The sequence below is a fragment of the Apus apus genome, chromosome 3, assembly GCF_020740795.1.
Source record: "Apus apus isolate bApuApu2 chromosome 3, bApuApu2.pri.cur, whole genome shotgun sequence".
Taxonomy (NCBI): Eukaryota; Metazoa; Chordata; class Aves; order Apodiformes; family Apodidae; genus Apus; species Apus apus.
Window position 1 is genome coordinate 81209830 of NC_067284.1, and position 14052 is coordinate 81223881.

Below are 14052 nucleotides of genomic sequence, written 5' to 3' on the forward strand. Positions count from 1 at the left end.
GAAATTTGAAACACCAGACCTGTGAGATGTGGTGTTTCTCATAATGTTGTGTTGTGGTTCCTGTAATTGTGTCAGCTTGTGCATGTACACATCCATACACACTCTAAATTGCCTGGCATATCAGACATACACAGCAAATATCTGCTTGCAGGATGACTATAGTAGTATTTGCTCCCCAGACTTCCTAACTCAGAGCAGGCTGTTTGCAACCTTTACTAAACAAAACAGTGTTTTAGGGAAGGAATGTGCAGGACATTTGGCTTTCCATCACACGATGTTCTTTTTCAGAACATTTTTCATATATAGCACAATTCCTAAAATCCCAGTTGTTTCCTATTTACTCTGTTGTAGAAGTTTATTATGTACATATGGTTTTTGATTCAGATTGAATGATAAGAGCTGGTTTAAATAATGTATTTTTTTGTAATTTTCTTGTTAATGGAAATTATCTCCTTCAAGGGGTATCATGGCCAGCAGCAATGTCACCTTCATTTAATATATTTGGAGGCTTGTTCCTTGTTCAGATGTCTAGAAGGTCTCAGCACAGGAAAAAAAATGTTGCTTAATCTTTAACAAAACTCAGACGTCTTGCTGAGAAGTTGAAACAGGATTAGAAATCTCTCTATGTGATCCTCTGAGGACAGCTGCTTCAAAGCAACTATGCAAAGCTGCGGAAAGAGTGAATGAGAAGTTTGAACCCTTTGAAAAATTTACTGTTCAGTGAATATGGAGAGGAAGGGGGAATATTAAGAGGCCTTTCCTCTTCTGAAAGTTGATAACATCCTCTTGTTTTATTAATATGAAAAAAAAATATATTACTACCTTGATATTTCTTTTGTTTGACAAAAGCTGGAGCCACTGATCTATGTATTATACCTTATATACACACATACATGAACATGGTAGAAAAAAGACTGTAATAGTTCCATTTGTTCCTAAATAACCAGGTTTTCAGGAATAACTCAGTTCTCTGTAAAACACGTTCAATAACTGGATCAATAGCCAGCATTAAGAACTATTGTTTTAGAAGGTTTGCCCTATAATTTGATATCCTGGAAGCAGTTTGTCCTAATTTCAAAGCAGTTTTGGAGCTTGAGCTTTTGTCTTGGCTCTCTGCATCAGGTGTAGATCTGCATGCCCTGATGGAAATTCAGCCTTGCCAGGAAACTAGTACTCTTGTCACAAAGTGTGTACCTACTCCTGCTTTTGAATTTATTTATACAACCACTACTTGCAAAGAATTTTGCAGTTAGCCTCATTTCTTTTCTCCTGGTAGGGATTTTTGTTTTGTTTTGTTTTTGTTGTTCTTTGTTCATTAGTTTTTGTTGTGTTTTGTTCTTTTTAATCCAGGCCTCGTGTTTGGGTTTGCTTTTTGTTTTTTGCTTTTGGTTTGTTGGGGTTTGTTGTTTTTTGTTTGTTTGTTGTTTTTTTTAGACTTGAATGTTTTAATTATATATTTCCTTATGCTTCTCTTTTGAAAGCATCTTAAATTCTCAACTGTTCCTATTTCCATTTTGCTATTAGAGTAAGATGTAGTTACATCAAAACAGGTGGGACTGAATGTCTGCAAGCAACCATTTTCTTACCAAGGTATCTTTCCAAACGACTCCGCAGAGCACACCTTAGATGTCTCAAGACTCTATCAGTGTTAACCACGCGGAGCTGTCTTTGTATGAGCTCCTCAATGCAAAGGAAACTTTTCAAACATAAAGTGAAAGAACTTTTTAAACAGAAACATTTGCAAACAGAAACCAAACATAATTTTGGTGTTTTTATTTGGGAACGTCATTCAATTGCCGTTTAGAGGCAGTAAAACTCCAAAGTGGTGGAATGGGTCTTCTGAGAATGAGGATCCCAGCTCAGTCTGAGAATGAAGATGCCAGTAACCAGGCATGCCTCTCCTGTGTGCATGGTATTGAGTTTTTAATTGCATTTAGTGTAAAGGTAATCACAGCTTGCTAATGGATTTAGGAAAAATAATTATGAAAAAGAGAACCCAGTATTGAGTCAAAAGTTCATTGGTTTGGAGAGAATTGCAAAAATATTTCAGGGGAGGCTTTAAATTCTTGAGTGGATTGCTATTTATCTATGGGCATGCCCATTCTAAATAATGATATTAAATAAATTACTCTCCTGTTGTGTTTTGTAATAAAGCAAAGCCTTCCAGCTATATAAACAACACTTTATTTTTCCAGCATTATGGAATGAAACAGGGAGAGGTGGCCTTGTGGGCTGAGGGCTTAAGGTTCATAACTGAAGAGTGATTTCCAAAGCTGACCTTAACTGAGATAAGTTATGCCTTTTGCTGTGCTCATTCATGCAAATTAAAGCAACTTCTGAACAACCTGTGTACATTAAATTTCATATTTGGTAAACCTTATTTATTTCCCATCATGTTGGATGGAGCTGCCATTGTTTTATAAAAGCAGTTTATTTTGCTGTCTTTGAAGTACCTGATGCATTAGTAACCCTGCCACCTTTGAAATTAAACAGGGGTTTGGCTGTAGTTTAAGCACTCTGAAGTGTCTTTTATTTTTAAATCTCACAGGAGTATTGGAAATGCCTTCTGCTGTCCTGCAAATGAGTTGTGTTTAATGATTGGTGCTGTCTTTAAATGGGTTTTGGCATTTTTAGCAGTTTATAGTGAAGCAATTAGTTTTGCTAATTGAATTTACAGGGGAATGACTTGGGACAGGGAGAAAACAACATCATGTAGTCAAGAGCACGCGGCAGCGCAGAGCAGAGAGCGGCAGCGGCACCGGCAGCGGTGGGAGCTGTTCCTTTGAACTGCTGAGGATTTGAGAAGGAGCCGGGCTTCCCGGAGACGGTGAAGCCGGAGCAGAGCCAGGAGACCCGAGTCTGAGCGGGAAGCCTGCGAGGAACAGGAAGGCTGAGGTGGCGGGGGGTGTGGCTGAGAACGGCGGCAGGTTGAACAGCGCCCGTCTCGGCAGCTCCTCCGAGCGCGCGGCAGCGCAGAGCGGAGAGCGGCAGCGGCCTCCAGAGGGCGGGCGCGAGGGCGGGCAGGGAGCAGTGAGCAGTGGTGGCTTTCTCACAGCAGGACAGGAAAACTAGCTAGCTAGCTAGATCATGGTCACAACGCGCCCAAAAACCATAGTGAAAAAGAATGTGGGAACTCAGACGGAGCTTTCAAGCAGGCACGCAGCCGTGCAGGTCTCTGGCTGCAGTGAATGCCTGAGCCTGGCACTGGTACCAGAGGGAGTCAGTGACACCACATGTGTGCAGTGTGAGCAAGTAAATGATGTCCTCAGGCAGGAGGTTGAACTGACAGAGGAGGTTGAAAGATTAAGAACCATTAGAGAATGTGAGAGTGAAATAGATTGGTGGAGTCGTACCCTGAGGCAGGGGCAGATGGAAGAGGTTGAGAAAGTGATGGATCCCCTCCCCTCCTGTCACCAGACAGAAGAAGAGGACTTAAGAGACATGAAGGAATGGAGGGAGGTCCAACCTCGGAGAGGCAAGGAAAAACCCTCCCAACCCCCTCCACCCTCCCAATTGCCTTTGAAGAATAGATATGAGGCCTTGGAAATTCAGGGACAGGAAAATGAAGTTGGAGGGGTAGACTTACCTAGCGAAGCACATAGGACTCGTGAGTCACCCCGAGTCCTTAGGACTTCTTCAATCAAGAAGGAAAGGAGAGTAATTGTGGTGAGTGACTCCCTTCTGAGGGGGACAGAAGGGCCCATCTGTCGACCAGACCCATCCCACAGGGAGGTCTGCTGCCTCCCTGGGGCTCGCATTAGAGATGTTAAAAGGAAACTCCCTAATCTAGTAGATTCCTCTGATTACTACCCGCTGCTGATTTTTCAGGTTGGCAGTGACGAAATTATTACAAGAAATGTAAGGGCAATGAAGAGAGACTTCAGGGCCCTGGGACGGCTAGTTAGGGGGTCTGGAGTGCAAGTCGTGTTTGCCTCCATACCTCCTGTAAGAATGGGTGGAGAGGTAAATAGGAAGAGTTTCCAGGTCAACGAATGGCTAAGAGACTGGTGCCAAAGACAGGGTTTTGGTTTTTTTAATCATGGGCTGCTGTATGAGACACCTGGCCTGATGGTGGCAGGTGAAATGCACCTGTCCCAGAGGGGGAAGAGGCTTTTGGGGCAGGATTTAGCAGGGCTCATTGAGAGAGCTTTAAACTAGATGTGAAGGGGGAAGGGGAGAAAACTGGGTCTGTTAGGGACAAGCCCAAGAGGAACACACCAGGGCCCAAAGGCAGGTGGTCTAAGGAGGTTTTGGTCCCACCAGTGGGCTCTGTTTGCTTCCTGAAATGCCTGTATGCTAATGCACGCAGCATGGGGAATAAACAGGAAGAGTTAGAGGTCTGTGTGCGGGCTAAGGGTTATGACCTGGTAGCAATAACAGAGACACGGTGGGACAGCTCACATGACTGGAATGTGGTCATGGATGGTTATGTGCTTTTTAGGAAAGATAGGGTGGGGAAGCAAGGTGGTGGAGTTGCTCTTTATGTGAGAGAACAGCTAGAATGTATTGATTTTTGTGCAGGGGCTGAGGAGGGACAAGTTGAAAGTCTGTGGGTAAGAATTAAGGGGCAGGCTGGTGTGGGTGATACAGTTGTGGGGGTCTACTACAGACCTCCTGACCAAGGCAAGGAGGTTGATGAGGCTTTCTACAGGCAGCTGACAGTAGCCTCACAACTGCAGTCCCTAGTCCTCATGGGAGATTTTAACTACCCCGATATCTGCTGGAAGATTCACACAGCCAGCCTTTCACAGTCTAGGAGGTTCCTCCAGTGCATTGATGACAACTTCTTAATGCAAATGGTGGACAGGCTGACTAGAAGAGGAGCGCTGCTGGATCTTGTGCTCACCAACAAGGAGGGCCTTGTTGAAGCAGTGGTGATCAATGGCAGCCTTGGCTGCAGTGATCATGAGATGGTGGAGTTCAGGATCCTGTGTGGAAGGAACAGAATACCCAGCAGGACCAGAACCCTGGACTTCCGAAGGGCAAACTTTGGCCTCCTCAATCAACTGTTAAGGGAAATCCCATGGGACAGGGTGCTAGAAGGTAAAGGGGCTCAAGATAGCTGGTCAACATTCAGGGACCACTTCTTGCAAGCACAGGATCAGAGCATCCCAATGGTTAGGAAATCTAGTAAGGGAGCTAGGAGACCTGCATGGTTAAAAAAGGAACTGCTGGGCAAACTTAAGTGGAAAAAGAAAGTCTACAGATCATGGAAGGAGGGGCTGGTCACTTGGGAGGAATATAGGACTATTGTCAGAGAATGTAGGGAGGCAATTAGGAAAGCTAAGGCCTCCTTGGAACTTAACCTTGCAAGCCAGGTTAAGGATAATAGAAAGAGCTTTTTCAAATACATAGCTAACAAAACTAACACTAGAGGCAATATTGGCCCACTGCTGAATGAGGTGGGAGCCCTGGTGACAGAGGATATAAAGAAGGCAGAGGTGCTGAACACCTTCTTTGCCTCTGTCTTTACTCCTGCAGGATTTCCCCATGAGTCCCAGATTCATATAGCCCCAGAAGAAGTCAAGATAGAGGAGGAGTTTGACATGGTAGATGAGGATTGGGTTAGGGATCAGTTGAGTAATCTGGACATCCATAAATCGATGGGTCCAGATGGAATGCATCCAAGGGTGCTGAGGGAGCTGGCGGAGGTCATTGCTGGGCCACTCTCCATCATCTTCTGTAAGTCATGGGTAACAGGAGAGGTGCCTGAGGACTGGAGGATGGCAAATGTCACACCAGTCTACAAGAAGGGCAAGAAGAAGGACCCGGGTAACTATAGACCGGTCAGCCTCACCTCCATCCCTGGAAAGGTGATGGAACAACTTGTTCTTGTCGCTATCTCTAGGCATATCAAGGACATGGGGGTCATCAGGAGCAGTCAGCATGGTTTTATCAAGGGTAAATCATGTTTGACTAACCTCATAGCCTTCTATGAGGAAATTACTAGGTGGATGGATGATGGTAGAGCGGTAGATGTGGTCTATCTTGATTTCAGTAAAGCATTTGACACCGTCTCCCACAGCATCCTTGTAGATAAGTTGATCAAGAATGGGTTTGGTGATCAGGTAGTGAGGTGGATCAAGAACTGGTTGAAAGGAAGGAGGCAGAGAGTTGTAGTCAATGGGGCGGAATCTGGTTGGAGGTGTGTGACTAGTGGAGTCCCTCAGGGGTTGGTACTGGGACCGGTGTTGTTCAACATCTTCATCAACGACCTGGATGAGGGTATAGAATGTACTCTCAGCAAGTTTGTTGATGACACAAAGCTGGGAGGAGTGGCTGACACACTGGAGGGCTGTGCTGCCATTCAGAGGGACTTGGACAGGCTGGAGAGTTGGATGGGGAGAAATCTGATGAAGTTCAAGAAGGGCAAGTGCAGAGTTTTGCATTTGGGGAAGAGAAGCCCCATATACCAGTACAGTTTGGGGGCTGACCTGCTGGAGAGCCGTGTAGGAGAAAGGGACCTGGGGGTCCTGGTGGACAGAAGGATGACCATGAGCCAGCAGTGTGCCCTTGTGGCCAAGAAGGCCAATGGCATCCTGGGGTGTATTAGAAAGGGTGTGGTTAGTTGGTCAAGAGAGGTTCTCCTCCCCCTCTGTTCTGCATTGGTGAGGCCGCATCTGGAGTATTGTGTCCAGTTCTGGGCCCCTCAGTTCAAGAAGGACAGGGAACTGCTGGAAAGAGTCCAGCGCAGAGCTACAAAGATGATTAAGGGAGTGGAACATCTCCCTTATGAGGAAAGGCTGAGGGAGCTGGGTCTCTTTAGCTTGGAGAAAAGGAGACTGAGGGGTGACCTCATCAATGTTTACAAATATGTAAGGGGTGACTGTCAGGGAGATGGAGTTAGGCTTTTCTCAGTGTTGACTAGTGATAGGACAAGGGGTAATGGGATCAAATTGGAGCATAGGAGGTTCAAGGTGAATATTCGGAAAAATTTTTTTACTGTGAGAGTGACAGAGCACTGGAACAGGCTGCCCAGAGAGGTTGTGGAGTCTCCTTCACTGGAGACATTCAAAACCCACCTGGATGCGTTCCTGTGTGATGTGCTCTAGATGACCCTGCTCTGGCAGGGGAGTTGGACTAGATGATCTTTTGAGGTCCCTTCCAACCCCTAAGATTCTATGATTCTATGAGCAATTTAGGGTTTAGAAAGTCATCCAAAATATGGGATAGCGGCCTTTGTATTTCAGCTTATAAATGTCTTGATATACACGTAGTTTTAATGTCTGTAATCCAAAGGCTTCATTACTTCCTCAGAGTGAAATACTCAATTTAGCTGAGTAAAGCTTACAGAAGAGGTGTCCTAAGTGATGTTTGAAAAGCACATTGTTTTTGGTACACTGCTCATTATCATTAACTGCTCAAGTACTGCACTGTTGAGTGCAAACACTAGAAAGATAGATATGCTGTCAGACTGTCAGATCCTTCTGATTACCTGAGCTTTTTCTCCACAGAATTGGAGCAATGGAAGGAAACATGGCTCTGAGCCAAAACTGAGGGTCTCAGGTGCTTACAACAACAGTACATGTTCAAGCACTCTAGGAAGAGAAGAACGCCCCAGTCTTTTCCCTCCCAGTTTCTCACTGATTATAGCTTAGACCAGTGCCTTACTGTAATTCCTTTGACGTAGAGCATCACTAGGCATCGCATTAAGTAAGTTTCAGGCCAAACCAACCATTGAACTCTTTTGAAGAGAGTGTAAAATATGCTAATTCCTGCTGACGTGTATTGATAGAAAAAAATACGGGAAGAAGGGAACTTGCTAATTGCAAAGCAATTCAGCAGTGAGATAACAAAGCTTTAGGAGAAGATGAAATCAACAAGAGAAAAATCAAGTATATATTTTAGAGAGCCTTCGCTCACTGTGTTGAAATAGTCCTGTTCAATGTGCATCTTTTGCCAAGAAAGGAAATCAAACTAGGTTGCACTGAGACTGGCAAAATGAGCAATATTTGAAAATACCATATGGATAACATTAGTCACTTGGTATTGGACAAGGTGAACTGTGAAGGTTAATCTAGTATGGAAAAAGCTACTGACAATGTTGGCATGTGTTGACCCATAAAATCAGCTGCCCAGGGAACAAGGGAAGCACAGCTCTTTTTACTTTAGTGTGAGACACAAGAGACCCAGCACAGCCAAAAAATCCAATTAATGAAAGATAGTACATAACCAGATAGCAGGTGCTTGACAAAGGACCTCACTAATTTCCCTGTATAACCTCTGGATTTGTATCATGGTGTATGCATCACTAAATTTCCAAAAAGTGCAAAGCAATCTGATCAGCTCTGTTGGGGAGTCTCTAAGTGTCACAGACTCTAAAATACTGATTCTTCAAAATTACCAGAAACTAACATGAAAGAGAAAACCACAGGATCCCTTTAAAATATGCCAAACAAATTAAAGCAGGATAAAAATCAGGTGGTAGAAATTGTGTTTATTCTTGTGAACAGCCAAAAAAGAAATTTTGCTGTACGCAAAATGATGCTTTGCCATCACTTAGCACCATTTTTGCTGCACTAATATTCCCTGAAAAAACTCTCTTTGTCAATGCTTTTCTGCTAATTTGACAGCCTCCAGGTAGCATTCAGATCTCTCTTGGATGTTAATATGTCCCAAGCTGAAATTAATAGACTGTTTAAGCATGGTTTACAGCTAATTTAAAAATAATTTTCTTCTTAAGAAGATTTAAAAAAAACCCCTTATGTATGACTTGAACTCTCCACTACCAAGGTGATGGGGAATGGAATAAACACAAAAAGTGGTCAGCATCCTTGCAGCACACTGTGGCACAAGGTCTGTTCCTGGGAGGGCCCTATTAATTTGACTGTAGTGCTCTGTGAGCAGAACAACATGGCTGCAGGGTAATCCTCCATGTATGGTCAGGTAAAGGGGCCTAGATCTGTGGCACAATGTGTCTGCTCCTACCTGTGGATGCTGGTGAGCCCCCAGATTCTTGGGGGGTGAGTATGTGCGTCTAACAGCCTGTTTGAAAATGTCAGTCCTTCAAAAATATATATATAGGGCTAATAAATAGGGCTAAAGAAGTGGCCAAGTCATCATGCTCTTAAGGAAGGCATTACAGTCAGCAGTTTTTTTGTCTTCCATCTCATAATCATGCTCTTGATCTTTCGTTACATTTCCACATTCCCATTAAAATGGAAGTTAGGATGTGCACAGAAATACCGCTATTCGTTTTGTATTCTTTCCAATGTACTTTTCATCTACACATCATGGAGCAGAAAATGAGAAGCTTGCACTACCCCAATTCTCACAGGGAATCATTGGGATTCCCCACTGTTGTCTAATCATGTGCTGTCCTATTGATGTGTAGTCAATTGATAGGATAATTGTGTTTTGTGCCATGGATCTCACTTGAGTACAGCAGTCTGTTGGTTTTAGTTATGAGAAACTGGTATGGATTTTAAGCTCTTAAATGAACAACAGATCTTTCTGTGCTTCACAAAGTATAAGCACAAATTATGGAAGGATTAGGTAATGGAAAAAGGAACATTTAAAATACATATTTGCAGATGGGCTTTTGTATGGAAGAAGTATATGGAAGATGCATGCCAAATCAGCTGAGTTTTTGATTTTTATAATGCTGGAAGGATTTTATGAATGAGGCTGCCTGTTCATTTGAGGGGTTGCCTTAGCAGCTGGAGTGTGTCTATTGTAACGAACTGGACTCATGAGAGCTCATGTTCCCACTGCAAGCTGGGGAGCTACAAGGCTTTAGCACCACCAGAGAGAGCCAAAGAGTGGCATGGAAGGAAGAAGTTGTCTTTGAGCTCCTTCTTTGTTGGTCTGAGCTGCAGTCATTAGCATCAGCAAGGCTGCGACTAAAGCCATGCTGGTCACCCAAGCCTCTTCAGGTCTTAGTAATACTGCAGAGATTTTTCTACATACTGAGGGAGCACAGGACACTGCAGCCTAATTTCCAGATCTGTGTTAGGAAAATAATCTCTCAGAACCAGGGTTGTTACTGTAAATCCCATAGTGTGTCATGGGTATAGGCTAAACTTTATATGTAAGACCTTTTCCCTGCAAAGCTATAGACAGGCTGAGTTGAGAGAAGGCTCACTTATTTCGTTGAAGTAGCAAATTCACCGACCCCATCAACTTCATTTCCTATGGTCTAGCTCATTAGCCATGAAAGTGTTCCTGCCTTCATGAGTTTCTGCAGGAGAGGGCCATGCTCTCTGTCCTGGGCAGCTAGTGGGGTCTCCTGGTGGGGGACACGCTTGGGTGTCTTGCTGGGTTTGACTTTTGCTTTCTTGCCACATCAGTGGGGTATGCTGATCTAGTTTGAAGCTCGTGATATTATTACAGTGAATTAAATTACACCAAGAACATACATGAGGATGTGGGAATGTTTCTCCAGTGCTGCAAGGCAATACTGATTAGCCCCAGTGTGAATCTAAGAGTGGCAACACTGGAAAGGATACTTAATATTGTTTTGTGGCAGCACATACATGTTTCAGAAACTTCTGTTTTGAAGGTCAGCCATTTGTTCTTCTGCTGGTTTTCTTGCCTGCCTTCAGCTCACAGCCAGGCCAGCCATGGTTATTTCCTTGGGCTAATTTTTGAGGTTGTGTTTGAGATGAAGGCAAGAAACAGGCAGATTATCAGTGAGAGCTGATGAGGTTGTTACGATGAGATATTAGCTAGGGATATGAACAAAGGGAGAAGATAATGCATTTGCTTGCCTGTCTGATAATGATATGGCAGTTCCTGTTTGCACACCTGTACCAGTGTGTTGAGAACCACTAATAGGAAGGTTAGAAATCCTGCAAAGTTGTTCTTGCTTCTGTTTCATACTATGCACCACAGTATGAAATGATTAAATCTGCTTTTAGCAAGTTTTGCTTCCTCTTATTTTAATGTACTTTGTATACTAATATGTTCCATTACAAAACTCCATTTCAGCGACCCATACATTGTCTTTTAATATGCAGTGACTTTCTCAGGCAAGGCAGGCACAATGTGGTTTTTTTTTTCCCAGTTTTTTTCAGCCAAAGCAGGGAAAATGAGTGTATGATGATAGGCTTTGTGTACTAAAGTGCAGCAGAAAATTATCAGAAATAAGACTCAAATAAGAGCTGTTTGACACTTATAAATCCTTTGTTTTATCATTTTTCCTACTTTTCTTTCCTGTTTAAATTTTATTTCCCTTTTTCCTAGTCCTTTTTAAAAGATTGGGAAATTCATATTAAAAGAGGGTTGAGGACACAGTTTGATCTTAACTGCCCAGGCAAAATCATCATGCCATCCAAATCCAGAATGCCTTCAGTTTACTGACTACTGATTGAAAAAGTGTTTTTAGTAAGGATTGGGAGGAACTATAAAGGTCCAGCAAGATTAAGAGGTTTTGTTTGTTTGAAACTGAAACCAAATCCTCAATTAAAATTTACTTCATAATTTCTCAGTAAAGTTATTTTTACTGCTATAAGATAAAAATGTAGTGAATATTACTGTAATGTCACTAATTGTTAAATGTGGTGGCAAAAGCAGAGTAGCCATGTTTTATGAGAAGGTATAGGAGCAATACAAAAAGTTTGTAAATATTATTTAGTATTTTTATTTCTTGACAGAACTTCTGAGGGGATATGGCATTACCATCTCACTTTGCATTAGAAAATACAGCCATATATACCAAACAGAAATGGTTCCACATTGTTAATTGTGGCATTTTCAAGGTATCCACCAAGTCTCTGTTCCATTCACCACTCTCTTATTGCTTGCAGACATCTTTGCTAACATGTGATGACTCATAATCTGATTTCTAAATTTCAGAAAATAAATTACTATTTGATGTAAATGGGCCTCTTCCTACCAAGGGAACCTGGAGGTTTGCAGACTTGTCAGATGTTGCATGTTTTATCTTCACAATATGGCTTTACATGTTAGAAGAAGGAAGAATGCAGTTTATTATTACCTCTCAACAGATAGCAAGACCAACCAGTTAAGAGGGATGGATGTGTATTTGATGTAGCCAGCATGCTGATTACCGCTTCCTCAATTTGGGAATTGCAGCTTGTTCATCAAACATGAAATACTCAAATTAACAACAATCTGGCATTTAACATTTTCATATTGCTGTCTTCACTGTTACTGATACAGGTTTTGAAGTAATATTTTACATGACTAGTTGCAAACAGGAGTTGGTTTTCAGTGTAAGAACAGCTGGTAACAGCAGATTCAGAATGCAGGAAAGCAGAGATGAATTGCCCAGGCCTATCAGTTGCACACCAGAGTGATATAGGAATTGAAATGTCACAGTTTTGAAGGGGGGTTGATCAATGTGATTTTGAAGCCTGCTTCTACCTCACAAAATATTCCTGACATCAATATTAGGAAAGGTGCTTGTATTATATTACCTGTGAATTGCTTGGAGACTTCCTTGTGTGGAGAACCTTTTGATATATCATCAGCTGAAGTTCCCATCAGACTCATAGGAGAACTACAGTATTGTTGATACAAACCTACCCAGACTCAGCATTTTATAGGATGGACAAGAAAATTGAAAACTCACTGGTAGACTCATGTTGCAGAAAAGTAACTAAAGGGTGCAAAGCCCACCTCACTCCAAAGGTAAAGGTTTTAAGGTCAGCTCTTACACACCCCAGTGCAGAAGTTTGTGTTTGCGCCTAACAAATGGCCATCTGCTGACTGGAAAACTAAAAATAAAAGTGTGAAGTGTGGGACTTGACATAACGTTATGTCAGATACCTGTATCTGTAATTAAGAACCTACTACACTGGGAAATAAAATAAAACAAAAACGGCCCAGAAAATTTTCCAGCCTTTCCAAACTAACTGTTGCCTAGGCTAAATCAATCGCACATTATATATGTAGAATTAAGTATCGTAAAAAATAATTTAAAAGCAGCTCTTATTTCCCTGCTAAATGTTATAGTCAAGATTTCTTCCTTCTGTAAGTAAATTCACAAATATCTAAACTAGTGCCAAGATGTGTGTCCTGTTGGATCTATACGTTCACTGGAAGCACAGGGATCAGCCAAGGTAGGGATCACCAACACATTCCATAGATATATTTGATTATGATAGCTGTTCGACTTATGTTATTGATTTGAGTGTAATTCCATCAAAAACTTTTTGCCTTGCATCAGTTTTTCTACATGAGATCATTGTTATGATGTAAAAGATTATCACAAATGTCACCAACTGATGGAGCCATTCAGCTGCTGAAGGCAAAAACCACCTAGCAGTTAATTATTTGCCACTAACTAGAATATTTAAATTGAGGACAGTATCTTGGTTCCTGTTCCATTTCATATTCTGCAATACCAGCACTAATTGTACAATAAAGTAGGGTATCTGCTGGCCAAAATAAACCTCCTTGTGATTATCCGTTCTAATGAAACTTAGTAGAATAATGTTCTTACATTCTTGAAAAAGCTGATGTGATTGAAAGACTGGTTCAAAGAAATAGCTGATTTCTTTCAGTGGACAGAAGGCAGAAAAAACTGTCAGACATCTCCAGTTACCTCCTTGGTGAGGACAGTGCTTTTGATTCCTGCACAGCTGACAGAGACAAAAACACGTGTAGGCTTTATAAAAGGAATCCCTGACTACATATGTCAGTAGACTGGATGGGATTCAATATCTCAGAAAAGTATTGGTCAAAGGTCTGCTCCTTGCAAAAGACCAGAACGATTTAATTAGAGGTGAATCTGCCCTTTGCCCAGATTGAGGTGGATGCTGAGGTCATGGGTGCTTATTCATAAACAGCCCAGGAGGAGTAAGGAAGAGGGGGCAAGTTATGGGTGAGTTGCTTCAGGTCAGAGTATGATGAAACTTTATCAGGTTGAGCTTGCTTCTTCTCAAAATGTCAGTCAAAAGGCCTGCCCCTTCCAGGGGACTCTTTTGTGGGTCACAACTGCCATAAGCACAACCAGCTCTCCTAGGGTTGGTGGTCAGGCTGGAGAGATGTCCTGAAACACCTTATGCACAACTGTGCATAAATGACTTAATGGACTGAATTCGCAAATAAAATGCAATTATGAAAATAAAAGCAGGCCAAAAACAC

General features: G+C 42.3%; 1 protein-coding gene across 2 annotated transcripts in view; it reads left to right on the forward strand.

Moving 5' to 3' along the window:
- SMYD3 (SET and MYND domain containing 3) overlaps nucleotides 1-14052 on the forward strand; it is a 398374-nt gene that overhangs the window by 254374 nt on the left and 129948 nt on the right. Inside the window, exon 1 of one of the 2 annotated variants that reach the window (XM_051614036.1) lies at nucleotides 13771-13789. The exons of the other annotated variant lie outside the window; for it this stretch is intronic. The gene's annotated coding sequence lies outside the window, so the exon portion shown is untranslated. Of the gene's footprint in view, nucleotides 1-13770; nucleotides 13790-14052 lie in introns of those variants that run through there. 2 annotated transcript variants of the gene reach the window in all.